This window comes from Schistocerca cancellata, chromosome 1, assembly GCF_023864275.1.
Source record: "Schistocerca cancellata isolate TAMUIC-IGC-003103 chromosome 1, iqSchCanc2.1, whole genome shotgun sequence".
In the NCBI taxonomy this organism is placed as follows: domain Eukaryota; kingdom Metazoa; phylum Arthropoda; class Insecta; order Orthoptera; family Acrididae; genus Schistocerca; species Schistocerca cancellata.
Genome location: NC_064626.1, coordinates 253,175,549 through 253,199,814, shown reverse-complemented (window position 1 = coordinate 253,199,814; position 24,266 = coordinate 253,175,549). Strand labels below are relative to the sequence as shown.

General features: G+C 43.4%; 1 protein-coding gene across 2 annotated transcripts in view; it reads right to left on the bottom strand.

Moving 5' to 3' along the window:
- The window catches only part of LOC126170534 (TNF receptor-associated factor 4), a 602,024-nt gene that overhangs the window by 106,569 nt on the left and 471,189 nt on the right, over positions 1 to 24,266 (bottom strand). The gene's annotated exons all lie outside the window — the stretch shown is intronic.

Genomic DNA, 24,266 nt, shown 5'->3' with positions numbered 1-24,266 from the left:
TAGCGGGGCACTCAAAATGCGATACAGTACCTGAGTGTTCATCAGATCATGCATGTATGCACGCAGTTTTCTGAACATGGCTGTTGTCATCTTGGAAGAAGGGAGATGTAGAAGAAAGAGGGAAATTTCCTAGCCGATAACGTTGAAATAAACATTGTGGTTTATGTTTATGGTAACATGAATGATGGGGCTCAAGTCACTGCACAAAAACATCCCCAAAGCCACACAGAAGCACTTCCAGTCTGAACACAGCTCTCCACACGCGGCGAGCTAAAGCCTAATTGAACTGTTGGTGTATTCGATATCTTGCATCGCGACTCGTCTACCACATCACTTCTAGCCACCTAGTGTCCAGTTTCTATGTTGATCTCATTCAAGACGCGCAGTTTTCTGTGCAGCTGTAGACAGTAGCCTGTACCTAGGTACCCGTCTCCGAATTTCCACAGCGTCCAATTCCCTTCGTAATGCTCGCTGGAAAACTGGTCGCGATGGACTTTCATTCACTGACTCTAGCATGTTGTGTCATTTCCGAAATCGATTGTCAGGGCGTGACATTCGTCCTCGACCGTCGGCAGTTAAGATGTTTGTTACGACCCTGGTTTCTATTACATGATTCTGAATCTTACATCATTCCTTATGAGCGTCCTGTACACCGACAAATCAGGCCACTTCATTCACAGTGTGGCCATCGTTACGTGCAAACACTAAGTCCTCCAGGTTACGTTCCCACTCTGCAGCGGAGTGCGCTGATTTGAAACTTTCTGGAGGATCAAAACTGTGAGCCAAATCGGGATTCGAGCCTAGGTCCGCCATAAAATCGGTTTTCTAGTGGTGCTATTCACATAGCAGCCCCTCTGATTGCAATATTCTGAAAAAAAAAACAGAAGTGAAACATCAGTGACATTGGAAATATGAGTCGTGCCTGAATGACCGCTAGGATGGCCTAAAAGTAACAAGATGACTGCAGATTCAGCTTCAAATCCTGGTTTGACACAAATTACTTTTCATCACATAGTCATTCTTATTCGTTACAATAAATGTTCTACACACCTAAACGTATTTCACTGGTGTCAATAATTGTAATTCCAGTTCGATAATTTCCTAACACTGATTCACACCCTTTAATTTCATTTCAGTGAAATGCTCCATCCAAATGCAAGTCCCATCTTTACCGGTTTACAAGTCCAGTACTTTTCCCTATTGCACCTCATTACTCGGCAGTTCTGTTGATCCCTTGCTGGTCTGTCACAGGTGCCGTCGTGGTCGATCAGAACTCTGCAGTCACTCAGTTGGCTGTCTTGTCTTGCAGCAACTTTAAGTCCTCACTTTCGTCTTGACCTTTCTTCGATACCACACAGCAACAAATCAAAAGCGTGTACAGATAAGCGTCGCCGCGTGCGTGTGTGGATGCGGAGGTGGGGTTGGGTGTGTGGAAGTGGAAGTGGCAGCGGCGAAAACCCCGGGTGGCCCGTCCGGTTTCGTGTTACGTCCGCTTCTGCCGGAACGAAGCCACTCTGCGTTGGTCTCTCCGGACTTCCGATACCGCCGCAGCCCACGAGGGGATCAGTTCACTTACTGATACCACCACTATTAACCTCCCGTCGTCTTGGCCGCTGGTGTACATGCGAACCTCTTTCGCTGATAGGAAAGCAGCGCTAGAGCGACCACACACGAAACCAACCACGTGTACTTGCGGAGTAGCATGATAGAAATCCTCATCCAGTGCGTCCCAAACCTTGAGATTCAAAAATGTGCGCATGGTAGATAATCCTAACCTTTATAGATCGCGATATCAAAGCCACTAGTTGGAAAAGTCGTGGCAGCGACTAACCGAAGACCAAATTGTCCAGATCGACAACATACGACGTGAACTGAGTTGAATTATGACGCCAGTTCAGATTTTATACATAACTAGTAAAGCATTTCGTTCTTTTATCCTAGCAACCACCTAGCTAGTACTTCCTATTTTATTAATAGTACTAGGTCAATAGCAAGACATTGGAAATGATTTTTAAAAAAATGGGTTTGACTGCACGGAAACAGTTCAGTCTGGGAACTGACATGCTCCAAAACCCAATAGTGCCCAGTGTGATACTAATGGCGCACGGGACAGGACTGAACCTTCACTGATTTTTTTTTCTGACAAGAATGAACTTCTATAATCTTGTTATGCGTATTTAAGGATTTTTGAACATCTGTGCTGTTTTGTGTTAGTAGTTATGAGAAGCGGTCCACTACTGGGAACTATTGGCAACTGAATTTAATCAATTTTTTCTGAAGCCAAAATATCATCATAACTTCGTTTGGAGTGAGTACAACAATTCAAGTATTTTATCACTAAGGTTCAAAAACTGTAAATAGTTTCTAAATGGCCAAGCACTCAAACGTCATTTATTTAATTTTATGCAACATTATCTGTATCGCAAGTACACGTCTTATGTTTTCAGCTTTACGTAAAAGTATTGCTGAGCATTAATGAGACCACTTTAATAATTTTTACTTATATTCTGACAAATTGTTTACATGTTTCAATTTCTTATTCTTTTGTAGAGAACAAGTTTTCTGGAGGGGTGGGATTGGGGAGAACTGGGACTGCGAGAGAAAATCGTATCCCCCAAACCTGTTCCCTTCCAAAGAAGCAAAGATGAGAAGAAAGATGGAACATGTCATGTTCATTCTGCGATACAAAAGAAAAATGGTCTGTTGCTGAGTAAATGGCATGACATCTCCTTTTGCAGAATCAAATACAACTGTTGTGAATGCAGCAACTCAAGTGAATCAGTACAGTACAGATATCCATAACAGGAAATGGTACTGGGTTCATTTTCATTGGTTACTCTATATCACTGCACAAAGACCTTTATACGCTACCTCAAAAACAGAAATACAATCTCTCACATAAATTCTCGAAGAGAATTTTGCAGGTGCACTTACGAAGGAATGCGACGCCACTGAGAGTACACCGACGAACACCGCACTCCAGAACTGTGGCAGATGAGCTCTGGTATAATGGAATGGACGCCTGATTCTGAGAATACAGGAACTCAAAAGATGACGGTATGTTTGAATAAATCGTTTGATGTCAGCACGTACCCGATGCAAGAAATGTCATGTGGGACTGTTTGTTGAATGTTTTAATGCTTATCATCCCAAGTACATTGTTATTTTTGTTTTTAATTTCTAGTTTGTACTCGTGTTTAATTCATTTCATTCAGTACTTAAATATATAGGGAATCTGGGTTAAACATATCATAGTATAAAATGTAATAACTTGAGACGTAATTATGATATTTATCGGCGGTTTGCTTCTAGAAGTATGGCAACTAAATATGTTTTTTTGTGTTTGCTTTCGGCAGTTGGTACCTCATGCGGATGCGGATAACTCCCTTATTCACGTAAACGCGCCTCAGTAGCCTTGTGGGCTCCACAACAAGTGTTGTGGATGCTTTCTCTCGCGGTCCGCTGTGCTTGTATCTGCGACACTCATACAACGTTATTCTTGGCGTGACTATGGACTGCGACCTACAGACGGTGTTACCACGCTGTCGAGAAGTGTGACAAGCAGATTCAGGAAACTGGGAACTTGCTTTCGATGTCAGTTCACCACGCCAAGTAAGCAGATTCTGAGGCTACTGTTGAAGTAATGCGTGCGTCCTCACAGCGGACCTCTCGTAAGCCAACCCCACAAGCATGTGGGCAGTAACAGATAGTTACCTCGTTCGACAGTACAGTATCTCGTCCATAAGCTCCTACGACCGCATAAACAGCAGCTTCGTCACACAATCAAGCCTGAGGTAAGGCCGCGACGGAAGACATTCGCGGAGACAATTTAGACCATAAAAAAATAATGGTTCAAATGGCTCTGAGCACTATGGGGCTTAACATCTGAGGTCATCAGTCCCCTAGAACTTAGAACTACTTAAACCTAACTAACCTAAGGACATCACAAACAGCCATGCCCGAGGCACGATTCGAACCTGCGACCGTAGCGGTCGCGCGGTTCCAGACTGAAGCGCCTAGAACAGCTCGGCCACACTGGCCGGCAATTTCGACCAAAATGTATGAAAACGAAGCATTCCTCGATCTTTTCCGTTTCTCGGACGAGGCTACATTCCGGCACGGTAAACACGCACGACTGGCGCGTATGGGTAACTGAAGCTCTTTCCACACAGTGAGAGTGCGAACATGGCTCTCTGAAACTGAACGTGTGGTGTGCATTGTTGAAGGGCAGGGTTATAGGCCCATTCTTCTTCTCCGAGACTACAATTAATTCAACAACGCACGTAGCCATGTTGGAGCTGTATACTGTGCCACAGTTTCCTCATGACGTCATCTTTTAGCAGTATGGCGCACGATGCCATATCGAGTTCCCACATCACTGGGTTGGGAGAGGTAATCCATCGATTCCTTTGCCCTCTAGAAGTCGAGACACTGCGCCACTTTATTTTTTTCTGTTGGGGGTTTATCAAGAATCAAGTATACCACACGCCGGATCGTAATCCACCAGATCCGTTCCATCGCATTCGTGCAGCTAGCGCATGCACTACGCCTGCAATGCTGCAGAACACTTGGAGTGAGGTGGAATACAGGTTAAATGTATTTCGCGCCACTAATGGTGCGCACGTCGAGGTGTACGTGGTGTATAAAAATATTTTGAGTTACTACAGTTGTGGAAGCATACCGTGAATAAATATCTCAATTACTTCAAGTTATTACATTTTATAGTATCATATGTTTAACCAGAACACCCTAAGTAACTTACATTTTGCTCTCAATAGAGCTTAGCGTTAACTGTGGGACGGTACACAGTATTAAACTTAGAATGGTAGTATCTCTCGTACTCGACGTGCGCGGCGCAACTTACACTCCAGCACATGAAGTACGTGCCGCACAGCTAGGCCCGCAGAGCTCTGGAAGCACCGGCCGTCTCCCGCAGAGGCCCTGAATAGCAGCTACCCGAGGGACATCCTACTGGGGCAGCGTGCGCAACAAAGGACGCATTCCACGCGGCGGTCAGCGCAGATGCGCCACGGGTGTCCCACTGCTCCCGACAAACGCGAAGAACTTTGCTCTCCACTAACAACACACTCTCCAATTACTATGACATCGAGTTCAAGCAGACGCGGATAGGCGAATAACGGCTCACACAGAGAGACGCTCCGTCCGTGAACATACAGAAAGAAACCTTAACGTATAGTAAGATATCCCCTCTGCCACAAACTTCATAACTTATAAAGTATAGATGTGGATCGAAACCACTGTGCAGTCGTAACTGAAGAGGTTTCATCGAATAGCGCCCTGCAATACAGGCAGCGTTGGGTCGATAAAAAAGTAAAGCTTACGCACACAGAAACCTTTGACTTGCAATGCTACTCCATCCTGTGCAAGCTTCTTCATCTCCCAGTACCTACTGTAACCTAGATCATTCTGAATCTGCTTAGTGTATTCGTCTCTTGGTCTACCTCTACGATTTTTACCCTCCACGCTGCCTTTCAATACTAAATTGGTGATCCCTTGATGCCTCGGGAGATGTCCTAACAACCGATCCCTTCTTCTTGTCAAGTTGTGCCACAAACTCCTCCCCAGTTCTATTCAATACCTCCTCATTAGTTATGTGATCTACCCATCTAATCTTCAGTATTCTTCTGTAGGACCACATTTCGAAAGGTTCTATTCTTTTCTTGTTCAAAGTATTTATCGTCCATGTTTCACTTCCATACATGGCTACACTCCATACGAATACTTTCAGAAACGACTTCCTTACACTTAAATCTATACTCGATGTTAACGAATTTCCCTTCATCAGAAACGCTTTCCTTGCCATTGCCAGTCTACATTTTATATCCTCTGTACTTCGACCATCATCAGTCATTTTGCTCCCCAAATAACAAAACTCATTTACTACTTTAAGTGTCTCATTTCCTAATCTAATTCCCTCAGCATCACCCGACTTAATTCGACTACATTCCATTATCTTCGTTTTGCTTTTGTTGATGTTCATCTTATATCCTCCTTTCACGACACTGTCCGTTCAACTGCTCTTCCAAGTCCTTTGCTGTCTCTGACAGAATTACAATGTCATCGGCGAACCTTAAAGTTTTTACTTCTTCTCCCTGGATTTTAATACCTACTCCGAATTTTTTTCGTTTCCTATATATAGAACATTATTGAAGAGATTGAAAAAATTTGACGACCAGTTGCAACTGGTTGGCTGATTTTTTCCAACATCTTCAGATTTATACAGTTGCTGATTTGCAGCCATGAAGATTTTAAAACATTTTTCATTGCTAATCTCTATTCTGATACTGCGAAGTTGTCCACGAAGCACTGAACGCTGTGTAGTGAATCGGTTATCTCATTACATCACAGTGGACATCACAAAGTAATGTCGATGTCCTCCCCCACGCCAAAAGCTACGTACCTTCCTCAGACAGCTGAAGTGATACCGAGATTGTTGTAGGGAGATGCACGGTTTAACGAAGAGTTCGAACCAAGCTCAACTTGATCTTCTTCTTATTAACAAATCATTACTCCAGACGAATAAAGCGAAAAAACTACACTCCCTTGCACGATTAGCTCTCTGACAACCTGTTACGAACACGGTTACGCTCAAGGTTTCCATTTCATCAGATGATCCCTTACGTGTATTACATCTCCTCCACCAACATGACTGAAGACCACGAATAGTTTTCTGTACTTCTCAACAGGACGTGACGTAACGCAATGTAAGCAAAACCAAGGTCCAACTATGAAACCACTAATTTCCCAACGTTCCCGTAGGTGCAGGTCTCGAGGGATTACCCACTGGAAATGAACATTGGTGTATCGTAAGGAAATCGTCCAACAGGCAGCTAAAAGACATAGTGAGCTCCAACAAAAACACGAAGAAATGGGACATCCTGGAATATTGGATTTGACCATATACTGGAGGATACTCCGTATAAATATTTCCAAAGTAAGCCAATCATACGCACCAACATAGTTTTAAGGCTAGTCACGTTTCTCCATATGATTTAATCTGTGTGCACGTCACGGAATTATAAAAAATAATAATAAAAAAAAGAAATAAAAAAAAAGAAAGAAAGATTTTGTGGCTGATTGGGTACTGGGTCCGTTCATGGGGAAATTTTAGCTTGTAATGATTTATCACTATCTTACGTACATACTAGATAATGTTCTGCATGATTCATTGTGCGAAACGTATTTTAAGTACATGGATTAATTCTCACAACAAAACTGAAAACAGAAACCACCCACTGTTGATAATGCTATTTATTAAGAAAATAATGCACGCGTACACGTTTCAAACAGACAGACGCATCATCAGACGATTGTTCACGTTTGTAAAGTATATCTGTACATGCGATGTTGGCTGTTTGGTTGTCAAAGGTTCCTCGGGATGCCATCGAAGATCCTGTTATTTTATGGCACTTCAGAACGGCGAGTAATCATCACAGGTAACGATATTGCATACGTTCTTGTTCTTGTTAAATATAAATGATCGTCTATCACAGATTAAAATTGAAATAGTTTTCTTTATTGGCGATACAAGTGTTATGAATACACGCAATTCTGTATTGCACTAAGGTCTGATGACACCATTTGAAGTCCGCAGCTCGTGGTCGTGCGGTAGCGTTCTCGCTTCCCACGCCCGGGTTCGATTCACGGCGGGGTCAGGGATTTTGTCTGCCTCGTGATGATTGGGTGTTGTGTGATGTCCTTATGTTAGTTAGGTTTAAGTAGTTCTAAGTTCTATGGGACTGATGACCATAGATGTTAAGTCCCATAGTGCTCAGAGCCATTTGAACCATTTTGAACACCATTTGAAATAATGTATGTCAGTAAACTAACAAATGAAGCTGACTATTCCAAATTAGTAGGCGTTTATATAGATAAGAACCAGAACTGGCAATCTACTGTCATAGATCTTAAACGTCTATGCTTTGCAACCCATTACAGATAACCTCCGTTTTTGGCGACGAAAATGTGAAAAACATGGCGTACTTTTCGTTCAGTAACGTCTTCAGGTATATTTAGTGGTAACACGTCACTAAGGAGTTTATTGCACAGAATCAGGTTGCAAGAACAATGCGCGGTGTCCAATCTTGAACTTCTAGTACACAGCTCTTGAAATGGTTCGGCCTCACAGTACATTCCCTTATGAAGTTTTTTATGGCAACAATCAATCTCAGTGTGAAAACAATACCAAATTCGTAAATATAATTCTAGAAGGAGAAATGGCTTTCTCCATCCATAACTCTGCCTCGGTGTAGTGCAGAAAGGAGCGATGTCTACAGCAATAAAAATCTCTAACAACCTACTCATTGATGTAATGGATTTCATAGGTATCGAAATTAAGAGCAATTCACCGCGGACAAATTACTCAATGTTCACTCTGAGTTTGAGAATGAGAGCACTTTGCGACTTCCGTCAAAATTTACACATATTTTCACATCTTCACGAAACTTGTTATCGCTGACACCCCAACAAAATGATGAAAGCAAGAAACTTTGTCGCTTGTTATATTTTCCCTGTTCATGCAGTAAAACATTTTCAGGTATGTCGTTTCTTTACTACAAACTCTCTTCGCAACCCATTTTGCAGACGGTAGCACAGACCGTACCTGTAAAATAATATCAATGTACGACACATAGTTCCGGATACACACGTCATAAACATTCAGATGCGTCAAAAACTAGCTTTCTTTGGAGGTGTTTTGTACAGGGGAATTTGATTCTTTAATGATTTGGAGGTTTGGGGAGTTACTTGTATAATCGATTCATATCGAGAGATCGCAATTACGATCCACGGAACGTGCCACTACTTAAACCAAACGAAACTAAATTATGCCCTTGAGCCGCTCTAACTGTGGGAAAGTGCCTGTTTGAGACCATACCGACTCACATTTCATGAATGGAGGCTCTATGGAACGTATTTCAGGTTAACAAACTACACGCCCACACGGACTGAACGTACATTAAAAAGAGAAGAGTGCATTCGAGAAGCTACTACTCGTACATTCTTCAGGGTGTAATGTTTCGGAAGGTGTTTCAATACAATTGTCGGTCTAAGTTAACTCTTTTGTCTGTAGGGCTGGATTTGTGCGTTAACAGGTGTGCAAGACATGATTACAGTCCTACGACTATAGTGTGGAGTTCCCTTTTCTGTCACGTTTTACACCCCCGACGCCTGTAAGAAATGGACTGGAATGCCACCCTGCTCCCCCACAGCGGCTAAAGGAACCTCTCGAGCCATAAAAGATTGGAATGCGAGCCAAAGGGCAGCTGATGTGAATGCCGCTGGGCTCTTTTGTCACAATGTTCTTTTCGCTCGCCTAAATAAACATGTTATAATGTCACGCGTTTGTAACACAGCGTTCTTTGACTAGTTATTAAGGTAACTAGTGCGAAAATAATACGACACAAAAGATCATTAAGCAATGAAAACATTTTGAAAGCTTCAAAGACAAACGAGAATAAAGCTGTGTTTACAAGTTCCGACACCGGCCGGAGTGGCCGACCGGTTCTAGGCGCTACAGCCTGGAACCGCGCGACCGATACGGTCGGAGGTTCGAATCCTGCCTCGGGCATGGATGTGTGTGATGTCCTTAGGTTAGTTAGGTTTAAGTAGTTCTTAGTTCTAGGGGACTGATGACCTCAGCAGTTAAGTCCCACAGTGTTCAGAGCCATTTGAACCAAGTCCCGACTTCCGAAATATTAATTAGACTAAAATCGGATCGGAAAATAAGTCTGTGTTGTACACCGCACAATGGGTGACGTGGTTGCCGCACACTGCATAACATACTAGCAATAGACAGTCACAATATTTGTACTTCCCTGACTGATCTCATTTCCCGTGTTACAGTATTCCCTGTGAAACTTCCACTACCGTTCCGGGACTCCAGGATCCTCCGAAGGGAAGCAATGCCTTCCTGCTATTCCCAGTGACGTATGGGAGTAACATAACTGCTGCTCTTCCGTCATCTTTAACTCTTTTTACTATGGGTATGTGCCAAACCTTAAACCCAAAGACTGTATTCTCTGAGAATAATCGCAACTGTTATAGAATTTGGAGGAGGAGAAGAAGAAGAGTCTCCGAACAACTAAGATTTTTCTTTCATCTTTAATTACAGAAAAGTTTCGAAAATTGGTATTTCCATTATGAGCGCTCTATAACGAAAGAAAAAGGTGTTTCTCAATGGCGAAAGATAAAACATACACATACAGATTTTCCTTTTTCTTTCTTCAACAGGTGGCCGAGCGGTCCTAGGCGCTACAGTCTGGAACCGCAAGACCGCTACGGTCGCAGGTTCGAATCCTGCCTCGGGCATGAATGTGTGTGATGTCCTTAGGTTAGTTAGTTTTAAGTAGTACTAAGTTCTATGGGGCTGATGACCTCAGAAGTTAAGTCCCAAAGTGCTCAGAGCCATTTGAATCATTTCTTCAACAACATTTTCCTTGTATGATACACTATGGCAGATATGAAAATAAGTTTCAGTAACGGCATGTCATGATATATTTTTACTTTCTGAACTCATTAGAAGTTTTAAGAAACATATTCACAAAGCATTATAAAGATAACCGTGAAAAATACCTGATCTTCGAACGAAGATCAAAGAAAAATTGTAGCCGTTCGATGGTTCAAATGGCGCTGAGCACTATGGGACTTAACATCTGAGGTCATCAGTCCCCTAGACTTAGAACTACTTAAATCTAACTAATCTAAGGACATCACACACATGCACGCCCGAGGCAGGATTCGAACCTGCGACCGTAGCAGCAGCGCGGTTCCGGACTGAAGCGCCTAGAACCGCTCGGCCACAATGGCCGGCCCTCCGCCTCAGGCGCCTGGTTCATGCACCCATGCTGACTGCCGTTCATCGACGACGAAGGCTGGAATTTGCACGCCCATACCGAAACTGGGCGTCCAGTGAGTGGCGACAACGCGTATGGCAGCATGTCCTGCAGTTACCCGCGCTGATGGAGGAATGCAGCGTCCTACCATAACAACTCCTTACCAGCGTTGAGACGGGAATCACGATTAATCAAGGAAAACCCCAGTTGGGAAACGGGGCCAAAATTAGTTGGTTACTGTCGAGTTGCAATTTACAATTTCTTTATTGATTACTTCAACCATTAAAAGGTCATTTCTTTAGCACTTGACCAGGAACAGATCCAAAAAAGCTAGCAGGCATGAGTGCCTTTTCAAAACAATTTACTTTACAATTAACTGCCAAGCCATTTTACTTAAAACAGTCTTTGATAAAGCATTTAATAACAAAATTAAAACTTTCCAAGTAATGAAACAAAACACCAATTTGCGTACAATTTCGCTACCGAACATGTAGGGAACCACTTCTTTTAAATTTTGGCACAACAAGATATTAAATTACAAGGGCTCGCTAACAGGCAGGCAGAACTAGCATTTTCAAAGAATGCCAAGTAGATTAAAACAATCAAAGTAAAGATACAGTCACTCAGCCTTTACAATAACTAACAATTTTAAAGCCACGTAATTTTAAAAAACCCATCAATGAAAGGCAAACTTAACCCTTTTGAACAGTGGCCAAAAACAATCAGAGTAAAATACAACCATTTAACATTTTACAATAACTAACCACTTTAATACCATGTCCTGCCACCAAAATGTCCTGGGATAGAAATAATTAACCGACCGGGTGTAAGGGCGGCCACGATTGTCTCCCGAACAATACTCAGGCTACAAGCGGACTAACAGACCCACAGCGCCTCACATTCAGCAATCACATCGACCTCACGCGAGGCCAGGGGAGGAGGAGGAATCAAATCAGGAACCATAATCCCTGCCCAAAAATACACTTCCTCCCAGGCAGTACCAATAAGAAGTCAAAAGATCACTGTCTATAACTACACCTTTTATGCTCCATCTAACAGATGGCTGTTTTCGTGTAACGTATGACAGCAAACATGCTTGCAAAAATCATCGAAAGGACCCAGGCCGGATGGCTCCCTCAGGATGATCTCGTCATTCCGGAAGGCACAACGGATCAACACAAGTATGCCTGTGGACTATGTCCAACCCTAAATGCAGTTACGTCTCCTCGGTACGATGGAATTTACCTGCAGGACAATGCAACGTGTCACACAGCTCACAGCTTACGTTCGTGATTCGAAGAGCACCAGAATGAATTTACCGTACCCACCCTGCCAGTAACGGGAGCTAAACTCAAGCGAGAATCTGTGGAATCGCCTCGGTTGGACTGTTCGTGCGATGGATCCTCAAATGAGAAACATAGCGCAGCTCGTCACAGCACTGGAATCGGCATGGTTCCACACCCCAGTCGGCACCTTACGAACTTCACTGTCTCTCCTCCCGCATGCCTCAAAAGGGTCTGCACTGAGAAAGGTGGTTATTTAGGCAGTTGGCAGGTGGTCACATTAAAGTGACTGGACAGTCTGTTTTCTGCACATAACCTTTCGCTCCCTGTACTTTATCACTGCTACCTTCAAAATTATAAACAGTGTAGTCCAAGAACTAGCGCTAAGTAATAATACACTACTGGCTACTAAAATTGCTACACCAAGAAGAAATGCAGATGATAAACGGGTATTCATTGGACAAATATATTACACTAGAACTGACATGTGATTACATTTTCATGCAATTTGGGTGCATAGATCCTGAGAAATCAGTACCCAGAACAACCACTTCTGATCGTAATAACGGCCTTCATACGCCTGGGCATTGAGTCAAACAGAGCTTGGATGGCGTGTACAGGTACAGCTGCCCATGCACCTTTAACACGATACCACAGTTCATCAACAGTAGTGACTGGCGTATTGTGACGAGCCAGTTACTCGGCCACCATTGACCAGACGTTTTCAATTGGTGAGAGATCTGGAGAATGTGCTGGCCAGGGCAGCAGTCGAACATTTTCTGTATCCAGAAAGACCCGTACAGGACCTTCAACATGCGGTCGTGCATTATCCTGCTGAAATGTAGGGTTTCGCAGGGATCGAATTAAGGGTAGAGCCACGGGTCGTAACACATCTGAAATGTAACGTCCACGGTTCAAAGTGCCGTCAATGCGAACAAGAAGTGACCGAGACGTGTAACCAGTGGCACCCGATACCATAACGCCGGGTGACACGCCACTATGGCGATGACGAATACACGCTTCCAATGTGCGTTCACCGCGATGTCGCCAAACACGGATGCGACCATCATGATGCTGTAAACAGAACCTGGATTCATCCGAAAAAATGACGTTTTGCAATTCGTGCACCCAGGTTCGTCGTTGAGTACACCATCGCAGGCGCTCCTGTCTGTGATGCAGCGTCAAGGATAACCGCAGCCATGGTCTCCGAGCTGATAGTCCATGCCGCTGCAAACGTCGTCGAACTGTTCGTGCAGGTGGTTGTTGTCTTGCAAACGTCCCCATCTGTTGACTCAGGTATCGAGACATGGATGTACGATCCGTTACAGCCATGCGGATAAGATGCTTGTCATCTCGACTGCTAGTGATACGAGGCCGTTGGGATCCAGCACGGCGTTCCGTATTACCCTCCTGAACCCACCGATTCCATATTCTGGTAACAGTCATTGGATCTCGACCAACGCAAGCAGCAATGTCGCGATAGGATAAACCGCAATCGTGATAGATTGCAATCCGACCTTTATCAAAGTCGGAAACGTGATGGTACGCATGTCTCCTCCTTACACGAGGCATCACAACAATGTTTCACCATGCAACGCCGGTCAACTGCTGTTTGTGTATGAGAAATCTGTTGGAACTGATCGTGTGTCCTGTGAACACAAGTGTAGCGCTCTATACACAGTGAAATGTTTCGGAACTCTGGTGTAGCTCGTTAATTATGGATCTGATCACATTACGAGGGAAAACCTCGTGACTCACCCTGTAGTGGTTAAACTATCGCCTCAAGAAAATATAATTACGTAATAATTTTTCTGTTTACTTGCAGGCGAATGCCTGCGGTCCTGGTACACAGTGAAATAGCCGCGCCGCAATAACTCAGCACACAGTTACAGGGAACAAAACACTACAGTGCAGTCCGACCCCACATTCACAATGAGCGTGGGGCACAGATGTGGACGTGATTATTGTTCAGTGAAAGTTGCCTTCGTACTGTACACCAATAAAAAATAAAAAAATAAACTCACAGTCCCCCTATTTGAAGCCTGGATCCGCTACTGCTACTGACCCCGATGTCGCGACAGAACGTTGAACCCCAGCCTTCGCATGTTAAGCCCTGTTGTAGTATAGGTCAACTACAATAGAACTTCTCAACCGGAAAATGAGACAACGCAGTCGTGACGAATGTACTGCAATGTGGAGTCTCTGCGCAGAAAGAGAGAGAGAGAGAGAGGGGGGGGGGGGGAAGGGGTTATGTTATCCTCGTCAGAGTTAAGTACGCAATTACGTTCTCCGCTCCTCTGCCTAAGCTACTGTCTAACAGAGTGCTACTGTTATCTGCTTTCGAAGATGACACATGACATTTGCTGCAACAAAGGGCAGTGGTTCTCAGACGGGAAATAAATGCCATGTAACAACCCTCAGCCCCAGGTTAAGTGCGGTAGCCGTCGAAGGCCAAATGTAAAAACTGAATGTCTGTGATTGAAACCTTTTACCCGAACATAACAGTAAAACTGACCCCCTGTTATCTTGAAACATTCCCTGCGCATTCCAGTATAGTTCTTTCCCAAGTGCTTCCGTCTTTTCCTTTTCAACGCTTAGTTTCTGATGTCTTTGCAAGCTACTTGATCACGAAAACATCACCCAATTTGACTCTGATTCTAACCTCCTCTTTGGCCCCGCTCAACTCAGCTGGTTCGTTGCTTCATTCACAAGTTTAAACTGACAAGATGCTTCCTCCAGTTTAGTTAAATGTAGTAATACGATGTAAATTATAGTAGTTCAAGTCCGTAGCTCGTGGTCTTGCGGTAGCGTTCTCGCGTCCCAGGGATTTTCTCTGCCTCCTGATGACCGGGTGTCGTGTTTTCTTCTTCATCATCACTGACTCGGAAGTCGCCGAATTGGCGTCAACTAAACTGGACTAATAGGACGGCGGCCGAACCTCCCCCCATGGGAGCTCCCGGCCAACAATGCCATACGATCATTTCATTTCATTATAGTAGTTCCACCAGTAAAAATATGTCAGCGTCATATAAACGGTATTATTTTTGATTCAGTACGTAAATCGGGGATCCGCTTGCGCAAGACATTTTGGATTAACAACAATAAACATATTTCTGATACGATCCAAAATATGTTTCTGATACGATCCGTATAACTGAGAAAAATGAGAACAGGAGACTGGAACGAATTCATATACCGTCACAGAGGACTTTCCAAATGAAGTGCGCATATACACAGTCCTTTATGGGATGTGGTGGAGGGTGCTTCGGCTATATCTTCCCCCCAAACCTCCATGAGCTCCTATCATTTCTTCGTGATCGTAATTTAGTGAGATGCAAGGGCGAGGAAGTAATAACTGTTCTGTTGTTGCCAACTGGTAAGGAGCCCAGACTGACAAGATCAAAAGAAACGGTCTAACGAAAGTTCTATACGCTACCATTTTTGTGGGAGAAACTAAGGATTCTTACAATGAATCCAAATCTTACACATAATTTCCCTCAGATTGCTTTTACGTCGACTGGTCTTCGATCTTGTACTCAATAATAAAGCTTTCCAGCTTAATCACGAGCGTAATGACCACGACGAGAAAATTCGAGAAATTAGAGCCAATACACAGGATACACAGGATTACGGGCCATCATTCTTCCCAAGCGCCATTCGCCAATGGAACAGGTAGGGAGATCAGTGAATGGTACCAGAAGTACTAACCGCTACACATCGTTATGTGGCTTGCGGAGTATGCTGTAGATGTAGTTACATTATACGTCGAAAGTAGATTACCAGCCCATGCATCAAGCATAGATCCTCTGCAAGTCTTCCTGCATTTCGCTACGTTTTTCTGGTGAAGGCTCTCCTATAAACAAGACCATCATCTGCGAAAAAGTGTCACGGAGCTTTCGTAACAGCCCTTCAAAACTCCCTCGGATTGCTCTCGAAATTACTTTCATATCTGATAAGATGACTCATCCGCATTAAAAACGAGAAGCAGCGAAAGCAATAGGAAAATCACGAAATGAGACGTCTCTGTGAGGAAGAAGGACAATGAACAGGGGCACGTAAAAAGCTGCATCATGAAGCACATTTTATTAAAAATGTTGAACGTTGCGCGTAAACAAAGCTAATAAGAATGCAGCCAAATGGAAGAAACGCAGCAAAACCAGTAAAAGAACTGTGACAAAAGATGTGATCTGCATGCCAACAAGCTACCAAACACCAACACTCCATTAATGTAGCACGGTGTCGCACTTAACATTTTCCGGGAGTCATTTTATTTTTCGTCTGGCACATAATGCAAACGGAAAACGTATCGCGTTTAATTACAATCAGAAACACCGAGAAAAGACACCTAAAGACTTACAGTGGTGACATGCGCAATACGAGGTGCATTCAAGTTCTAAGGCCTCCGATTATTTTTCTCCTGACTGGAAAGAGATAGAAACATGCGCATTGTTTTAAAATTAGGCCGCATTCATTGTCAATACGTTCCAGAGATGGCAGCACTGTACGGCAGATGGAATTTTACCGCCAGCGGCGAGAATGAGAACTGTTTTAAATACTTAAAATGGCGACGTTTTCCTTACTTGAACAGCGTGCAATCATTCGTTTTCTGAATTTGCGTGGTGTGAAACCAATTGAAATTCATCGACAGTTGAAGCAGACATGTGGTGATGGAGTTATGGATGTCTCGAAAGTGCGTTCGTGGGTGCGACAGTTTAATGAAGGCAGAACATCGTGTGACAACAAACCGAAACAACCTCGGGCTCGCACAAGCCGGTCTGACGACATGATCGATAAAGTGGAGAGAATTGTTTTGGGGGATCGCCTCCAGAGTTGGCATTTCTGTGGGTTCTGTGCACACAATCCTGCATGACGACCTGAAAATGCGAAAAGTGTCATCCAGGTGGATGCCACGAATGCTGACGGACGACCACATGGCTGCCCGTGTGGCATGTTGCCAAGCAATGTTGACGCGCAACGACAGCATGAATGGGACTTTCTTTTCGTCGGTTGTGACAATGGATGAGACGTGGATGCCATTTTTCAATCCAGAAACAAAGCGCCAGTCAGCTCAATGGAAGCGCACAGATTCACCGCCACCAAAAAAGTTTCGGGTAACCGCCAGTGCTGAAAAAATGATGGCGTCCATGTTCTGGGACAGCGAGGGCGTAATCCTTACCCATTGCGTTCCAAAGGGCACTACGGTAACAGTTGCATCCTACGAAAATGTTTTGAACAAATTCCTTCCTGCACTCTAACAAAAACGTCGGGGAAGGGCTGCGCGTGTGCTGTTTCACCAAGACAACGCACCCGCACATCGAGCTAACGTTACGCAACAGTTTCTTCGTGATAACAACTTTGAAGTGATTCCTCATGCTCCCTACTCACCTGACCTGGCTCTTAGTGACTTTTGGCTTATTCCAACAATGAAAGACACTCTCCGTGGCCGCACATTAACCAGCCGTGCTGCTATTGCCTCAGCGATTTTCCAGTGGTCAAAACAGACTCCTAAAGAAGCCTTCGCCGCTGCCATGAAATCATGGCGTCAGCGTTGTGAAAAATGTGTACGTCTGCAGGGCGATTACGTCGAGAAGTAACGCCAGTTTCATCGATTTCGGGTCAGTAGTTAATTAGAAAAAAAATCGGACGCCTTAGAACTTGAATGCACCTCATATATTGTATAATTTGTTTGTCACCAGTCTCTAAAGGTTTATTTCATGATGTTCTTTTCATCCTGACGTGGACCATTGATATTTTTGTCTCTGAATAGTTGCTACATTCAACCTTCTCTATAAACTCTGATACTCGGGCCGTCTTCAGCTTTTCCCTACTATTGCCCCTTCTATCACTAAATTAGCTGTTCCTGAGTATTTTAACACATATTCAACTAATATCTAAGGTTTCCTTCTTGTAAAGATTTCCCTCGGATTTCTTTCCTTGATACTGTATCGAACAGCTTTTCGTTTCGTAGATCATTCGTACACTAAACGTTTTTCACCACTGAAGAGAGTGTCCGAAACGCTCTTATCAGAGAGATTTCTGATGACAGTAGAAATTTGTGTTTACAAATGGTGTCCTTGCTCGTACTAGTCTGTTCTTTAAAAGCCTCTAGCCTTGGCTGCCGCGAAAGGACTTGTTTCCTAGATGGAAGACAGTCTTCTTGCTACTACTATTTACCGCCCTAAACGTCGATTTTCTATGGGGCGTTATTAACCACTTCTCTTTCTCTTTCTTTCAGAATTCGGATCGGCTGCTGTTCTTCTGCCTTTTATCTTTGTCTAATTGTTTTTCCTTCTCATACTTTGCAATCTTCTTCGGTCTTCTCTCCAAGATGATTTTGCTGTGAGACTGATTCTGTCCTGGAAAACTGTTAGGCTCTGATTTTTCTCTTTCACTGACTTTGACTATAGTTAACTCCTTAGAAAATTTATAAGTACTCCTGGTACTTCATTTCCAGCCAGGAAGTTCCTCTCTAATAGATTTCCCGTTCGTAAGGCGCGAAACGTGTCCTGAATCACCGCATAACTAACCCTTCGTCCACGGCATTCCAGCGCTGCCTCAGCTTTCGCGACATCGGCGTTCGCCAGGAATGTATCTAAGTCCTGATTTCATCATCAGCTCTCCGGAATCGAGGTCACTAACGCAAGCCTGTGCTAGGTCTAAAGACAGCTGTTCGTATACTGAAGCTGGAAACGATTTTCGTCTACAGTACTTCACCGGCGATGGAAGGAGAGGTGATGGCGACGAATTCCTGATTCACCAGACATTCTGCCAACGCCAAAAGTTAAATTGCAAATCTCTGAAGCGAAATCACGTGTACTGTTGGAGATAATTAATCCGTGGTATAGGAACATTAATTTCTGTGACGTCCTTAGTGCCATTAGGGAGGAATATGCGAAGCCCTAGCACAAGGTTCCTTAGTATCCCTTCCTTTAGTTCCTTACTCATCCACAACAACAGGGAAGCACTTTTGGCAATTTACTGACAAGCGGGTTGCAGTAGCTCTTTGCTTAAATCACCCTCATTTTTCTCAATTAATATAAGGCGTTTCTCAAAGAGTGTTATCCGATTTAACAAAAGGTTTTCTTCTGCCTCAATCACGATAGAAACTTGGGGTGATATGTCCTTCAATAAATTCAATATTATTTTAGTTATTCTATGTGCATTCATTCTTGTGACGTGATCTCGCAATTTATTTTTCCACTTCTTGATTCATTCATTTATGCTTTTAAGTGCAACTTCTTGTCCGATTGTATTAATAGGTCTAGAGCCAGCTGCTCTTCTTAAAAACCTCACTTCTGCAGCTTGTATTCTTCGATCATTTCATTCATGTCGTTGTCCATGTTTCACTGTCTTAAAGTATATATGGTATTGCCATCGTTTTGTTGGTCTTTATTAGAGTTTCTTTCATTACTGTTTTATTTGATGTTTTCTAATAGGTCCCTTTAACATAACTGAATATTTCAAATTCTTTCAGTGCTTCTTCGTCGTTTGTGAAAGAGGTGATATTTCTCAAGAAATTGAATTCTTTCACTTTTGTGTTCTGGTCTTTTGCTTACGATCTACCTTCACCTTTAAAAATCATTGCTTCTATTTGGCCGAGTAGTTGATTCACATTCACAGATCTTGGCAGTTATTTTTAATTTATTGATGTCTTCTGAAAGTTGTCGTCATTGTCAGCTATACGAAGATGGTCAGGAGCAAAATTTGTTATCAGATAATTTTCTTAGCTAAAGCTATAAGTCTGAAAGTAGTTCCTGTAGCTATTGCCTCAGTGAATATATTAAAAAGTATCAGGGCCTAACTACATCCTTGTCGTGAGCCGAAATACGTGGTTGCTCTAACATTTTATTTTACGTTAATGGCAATTTTGGCGGCTTCATACATCTCTTGGATGACTAAATTGTCAAAGGTTTTCATGTGGTCAATGAAAAGATGTGCTTCTACGTTGAATTATCATGCATGTCAGTTACCTGTCAGATGACAAAAGTATTGTCTGAAAAATGGTTCTTTTGAAGACCAAAACTTTGTGGTCGTAAGCGTCAGTTTAGATAAGCTCCATGTTTCTCTCTTCTCTCATGTAGAAGATGTAGTCTGGCGAAACCGGAGAAATACACTTGAAACACCCGTCAGTTTAATATTAGGAATCTATATTACTCGATTTTTGAAAAACTTCGTAAAAAGGCTGTTATTAATATCGTTTAATTTAAGCAGATGCACCTGAAAGTGTAAGTCCCGATGAGGGAGTGCGAGTCAGAATTTAACAATAATTTTAATTTGTAAATGCAGATTTTTTTTGAAGTTTTTTGCCACGTCCGTCGCCTAATATTTCATTAAGACACTTCGCTGATCGCTCTGGGCACAAAAAACACCACATTTCACTAAGGAACCTGCGAGGCCAGGCCAAGCAACTGCCGGCGGGAATAACTGAAGAAGACAGACGACAGACAGTGCTCGTTACGTAAAGACGGGAGCGGGAAAGCTGGCGTGGGTGGGTGCGGGACGGGTACTTAGCGCTGGGGGTAATCCTCGCAGGCTTTCCTCGAGGTGAGTGCAGACCTCGTCTGCGCGACCTCACACCGCTCTTCTCTAAGCCGCGAGACCGACGATCACTTCTAACACCACAGTGACGGGTCGTAACAAGATGAGGACCGCAGAAACACACACGGCTTCGCCTGCGTAATTCTCGAGACCGAGCTACCTGGCGCGCCAGTTCACACACTTGACTCGTCTTTGGAATGAGCCGTTCACTCACGCATCCAGGTTTTGGGCTATGCACGGTATCTCAATTTCGGAAAGCCGGGCTATGTGCCAGAGTTGAACGGTACATCCTCTTGCTACCTCACTCGGAATAGTCTTGATTAGCAGTAGAATTTCATGGCCCTTGTTGATCACGCTACTGCTGCATGGGGAGGACAGGTGTAGGTGGAGGTTACACACTGGTATCATTCACAGCGCCTACGTACTGATCTCAAAAAGTAGTCTTAAGAATATTCTTCTTGAAGTTACTTTTTTCGCGGAGAGCCTACATTTTTTGTACATGTCAGCTAGAACGCTAAATTTATTTTGAGCATTCCGCCTTGAGCAAACAATCAATACATTGTAAACAGTGGAACAGCGCGAGTTTGTCAGTGCAGTTTGTGGAGTTGTGACAACGTCGAAACCACGACCACCAGCAACAAGACTGCCGATGGCATGCTGTGTTAAAATACGTGCTGCTCCGGAGTAGACTGAAAGCGACATGAACAACCAAATGCGCTGGCAACAGAATGAAGGGGAACAGACTGATGGTGGTGCAAGATCACTGAAACACTCGCGGACAAAAGAGAGAAACTGTGTATTGCCCGAAGCGGAATTTTCAAAATATACACTGTCCGTCCAAAATGTTGCGAGACTGATCTTATTCCTAGCGTATAAGCGACGTCAAAGGAGTAAATACGGTGGCGGCTTTAACTAACAATGACAAACAACAGGTTTGCATTCGATCATTCAGATGTGAGCTGGCAAAGTTAAATAATAGACGTGCAGCCGCAGTGTGTCAACTTTAGGCTCATAAATCGCAGCGGAGCTACATCTCTAAATCAAATGTTCAAGATATTCTTCAGAATGTTTGCATAGTTAGGTCACGCACACTTTAGGCAGTGAATATTGCCACTCGAGTGGCAATAGCGAAGCAAAGATATTTCCACTTCGCGCGTCCTCGGCCAAGGAGGCTGGTACATTATATTTCGTAAAATAGAAATTATCATGGAGAAACTAAACCGTTTTGTGTATTCAAAGGCAGTCGGTATCACACAAGCTATATATGATGTGGTGGGTTTCAAAACAAATCGTTCAAAAAACAATTACAAAATCACGAAAATATTATGTTTTGCTGTTTCTAGCAGTCTGTTTCAACAAAATGAAACTACACATTGCAACAGCATGAATCTAGAGACTTGTTAGAAATCCCTGTATGTTCTACAGCTTGTGTCCAACTTCTCATGAATTTACGGATTCACACACAGTCCGCCCGCTGACATTGGCTCTAGGCCAAGACATTCACTATTACTGCAAAATTCTAAAGGCACTCGATGGAACCCCTCTAGGTTCATCATTTGCTACTGACAAGCACAGGAAAATAGTATACAGAAATAAGACGCACTACTGAACAACAACATAAACCGCCGGCTTCTGTGGCCGAGCGGTTCTAGGAGCTTCAGCCTGGACCCGCGCTGCTGCAACGGTCGCAGGTTCGAATCCTGCCTCGGGCATGGATGTGTGTGACGTCCTTAGGTTAGTTAGATTTGAGTAGTTCTAAGTCTAGAGGACTGATGACCTCAGATATTAAGTCCCATAGTGCTTAGATCAATTTGAACCAACATAAACCGACACTTCAACTTCTTGTTAGGCTATTGCCACTCGAGAGTCAATATCCAACGCCCACACCCTGAGCCTCAAACGAAAACAGCGAAGCTTGCTGCGACTTGATATCACGGGCGATGAGACTTGGTGTTGTCAATACGTAGTGACCACAAAACGACACAGTGCAGAAATTCACATGAAGGTCAAACATTTGACGACACAACCGACATTCAAACCATAGCAAAGTGCGAGCTGAACAGCGTCCCAAAGGACTTTTCTGACAGCTTCACAATGATTGTATGGATGATCTGTGTTTTGTACTCGAGTGGACGTTGGGGGGGGGGGGGGGGAGGAGGGGAGCGAGGGGAGGGGCTATGTAGAACATCTGAAGTATCTTAACATTTCTCGATTTTTTATTACTCTAGTCTCGTATCTTTTTGGAAAGGAGTATTTAAACTTCTCACAACTGGCTGCAAAATGATTACAAAAAAGACGCAGTGCAACCAATCCTTTCTGGCTTGCTGCTGGGTACATTATGTTTAATCTCTAGCGATTTAAATCAGTAACGTTTACTGCACGTCATTGTGACAAAAACACGCCAGGATGCAGAGTGAAAACTATTTTTATGTACCGCTTAATAGTGCTTTGGATTGTGACGTGCCTTGATAGTTTCTTCAGGGCCGTAGGCGTAGCTGTGTAGAGTAAGATGGACATAATTGACATTAATTGCTTGATGCAATTACGCTCACTCGCTGGCATCCGAAGTTGGGTTGTGCGGCCGGTGTGATCGGATACGACGTCGACCGCGCCGTATTACATTACTGTGGAGCAGTTTCGTAACCGCAAGAACTTGCTGGGTGGCAGAGATTGCATCTCGCAGTGCAGGTGACACCGGCGCACGGAGCGCAGACCAAGGATTCAGCCCATTTTGTGTCACCAAGGATTCAGGCCATTTTGTGTCTACGAAATTCACGCCACGGCAAAGTGATGCATTCCGGTACCACTATTACTACAATAGCCTTGTTATTCTCATCACGGTTATAATTTATGCATTCTCCGACTAGAAACTCGCAAGTGATAGGGGTTCCAGATTAATCTTCCATTGAAAAAGGGGTCCTCGCGGAAACATATGCAACGTTAGCTTCCTACATCCACCTTTTAATTCCAATTCCTCTGCAGCGATTACTTTTGAAGATGTAAAATCCGGATCAACATGCGCTGTTCTTCTGTGGAAACTTTCAACAAATGATTAAAGTGTGACACATCGCGTGCCAACACAGATGCAACGGCAAATATTCGGGTTTCCATAACATTTCTGTGTCTTGCAGATGTTGTAAGCAAATACCAGTTTTAAATTTCAGTTTTTGACTGAATATACTTTAGTCTAGAAAAGCTTCATAGTTAGACGAATGTATCTTGAAAAACGAAGTTGTAAATTACGAGCATAATTTTTGTACACGTTCATTCTCAGACTTTGAAAATCATTTATCGACTTTGAAAATCATTTATCGTTACCAAACGAAATGTTATACTTGCGCTCTTACACGGCAACGTGTGACCTATCCTAGACATGTTTATTCGATAAGAAAATATTACCACGACGTGTGACCTATCCTAGACATGTTTATTTGATAAGAAAATATTACCACAGAACTCTGCACAACGCTGAAGGCTTCCCAGAACGCTTTTTAATCATACCTCAATTTGTTAAAAACCAAAATAAATCATCTGAACGTTGGAGCAATGCAATGTTGATACGTACAGCAATAAATTTGGGACATTAATACGT